Raw genomic sequence first — 2,539 nt, forward strand, 5'->3', positions numbered from 1 at the left:
CAAGCAACCTCTTTCCTCTTGCCGCTGAATACTTTGGTTTCCTCGGCACTCATGGCCACATTACTGTTAGCCACCAACTCCCCTGATTTATCATTGGGTCATCCACCCCACTCACAAAAGAAGATGCAGATATGCATATGACACAAAACACATGCAAATTTGTGTCCCTCTTTTTAGCATGTGGGACAGAAGATCCAGTCGATGTACAGTGTACTTGACCCACAAAACCCTCAATCCCATGACTGCTCAATTTGCTCAAGAGCCTTTAGTGAGGACCTTTGTCAAAAGCTTTTTGAAAGTTCAGCTAAACATCACCATTATCCATGTGCATGTTAACACTCTCAGATAAACTCTACAAATTTAGTGAGACAGGACTTTCCTTTGCAGAAGACTCGCTGATTATTCTTCAGCAAGACTTGTCCTTCTGCATCCTGGATAATATAACTTTAATAATGCTTTCCACTAATTTACCAGGAACAGCCATTAAGCTAACTGGTCTGCAAAACAAATTATGCTCCTGGGCACTCACACATATCAGGAAGAAAAGTGTGCATCCAAAGAACATCAGTCCTCTTTCTATGTATTCAATTGCTGTGATAACAGGGCTTTGCAGTCTTGGGAATTACTTGAACCAGTTTGGAAGAGGGTTCTGGCCATCATCCTAAACTCACCTACTTAAAAGTCCCATGAAAATAAATGCTAAATCAATGTAGAAATCAATACGACATTCACAAGTAAGTGTATTTACAAATGTAGTCTCTGTGTCAATGTTCATCAAAGAGAAAGGCAGGCCTGCCCATTTATTTAGCTTCTATACTGCAGAATTGCAAGGTTTAAGCCCAGGTCAGTCAAAATGCTGGGGATCTGCCTTTGGAAAGTTACCTGTGGGTGGATATATTTGAAAAAATTAATCTGAACTTGCATTTGTTTGATGACAACCATGTAAGCATTTGTTCTTAATCCTACTTCAATTTGCCTTTGAGAACACAGTGTTATTTATGGTTAAAATGTATGTGTTGTTTTTCAAACATGCATTCAAAATAAATTTTAAAGCAAAATAAAAACAAACCAATGCAGTGATGGCACCAGAAAAAAGTGCAGTGACACAGGAAATGAAAATTTAAATTTCTGAGGTAGTGAGCTTTGTCCCATATGTTCAATTTCTGAAAGAGAAATAACAGTATATTTTACATTAATAGGCAGCCATTAAGAACTCTCTGCTATGTGGATTTCTGCACATTGGGTAGATCCCTAAGCCACCTTGCTTCCCCCTCCTACCCCAAGGCTTTCAATTCTTAAAACAAGTAAACAAACGTATGCCCAAACAACCTTGCAACTTCTAAAAATATCACCACAGATATCTCTGCACTTTTTAGTGACAAGGGCTCCAGAATGTGTGAAGCTGGTTTTGGCAAGAATGATGTCCCTCATGCTGTGTTCCCCCCTCTTTTGTTGGTTGCCCCAGGCATCAGGGTATGGTGGCTGGTATGGGCCAGAAAAACAGATACCTTGGTGGTGAGGGCAGTAGTCATGAAAGGGAAAAGGAAACCAGATGTATTTTCTGCTGTTTGGTGGCCATTTATTACATATGGCAATACATCAGCACAAATTTGGATGTCATGATTATATTTCTGCTCTGAACTTTGTCCTTCAATATTTCAGTCTCTTCCATCCAATTAAAATAGTGGCATTACCCTGATAATAAACTATGTAAGGACCCTGTAAGAACTACACAGAAAATGAAAGAAAAAGGCAACAGTGACTATACATAAGAATGAATATGATTACTAACCTGGCTTCTGGTTTGTTTGTTTGTTTTTGTCTTTCTTGTTATATTCAATTTCTATTTTGTTCCTATATACAATAAGTATACAGTGGAACCTCAGTTGTTGAACTCTTCGGAAGCCAAACAATTCGGAATCTGAACGCTGACAACCCAGAAGTGAATGCTTCCATTTTCAAACACGCCTTGAGCGGCTTCCGAGACGTGTTTCTCCATTTTTAAAAAGGAATTTGCCGACTGGCAATTGTGCCTTGGTTGTCGAACGTTTCGGAAGTCAAACTGTCTTCTGGAACGGATTGCATTTGACAACCGAGGTTCTACTGTATCATTGAAAAATAATTTTAATAGAAATTTTAAAAGAGTTATTCTGGACCTAAAATATCCTTCTGAACATGGTGTTGTCACCAACTGGGATGACATGGAAAAGAGCTGGCATTTCACCTTCTACGATACGCTGGGAGTTGCCCCAGAAAAATATCTCCTGCTGCTGACAGAGGCTTCCCTGAACCCCAAAGCCAACAGAGAAAAGATGGCATAGTTCATGTTTGAGACTTTCAGCACCACAGCCATGTGTGTTGCCATCCAGGCTGTGTTGTTGCTGTACACCTCTGGCCATACCACTGGTATTGTGACTCTGGTGATGGTGTCCCCCACCCTTTGCCCATCTATTAAAGTTATACTCTGCTCCATGTCATCTTCCACCTGGATTTGGCTGGTCGTGACTTGACTGACTACCTCATGAAGATTTTGACCAAG

At 40.2% G+C, this 2,539-nt stretch overlaps 1 pseudogene across 1 annotated transcript in view; it reads left to right on the forward strand.

Annotated features, from left to right (window-relative positions):
* The first annotated feature begins 1,392 nt into the window (after positions 1 to 1,392).
* Positions 1,393 to 2,539, forward strand: part of LOC310688216 (actin, cytoplasmic 2-like) — a 6,059-nt pseudogene continuing 4,912 nt past the window's right edge. The window contains exons 1-2 of the transcript XR_014530114.1: positions 1,393 to 1,473; positions 2,010 to 2,539. The exon at positions 2,010 to 2,539 is cut by the window's right edge and continues 140 nt beyond it. The product of XR_014530114.1 is annotated as an actin, cytoplasmic 2-like (transcript). The remainder of the gene's footprint in view (positions 1,474 to 2,009) is intronic.

The sequence above is a fragment of the Podarcis liolepis genome (genome assembly GCF_965112155.1).
Source record: "Podarcis liolepis genome assembly, chromosome: 11".
NCBI lineage: Eukaryota > Metazoa > Chordata > Lepidosauria > Squamata > Lacertidae > Podarcis > Podarcis liolepis.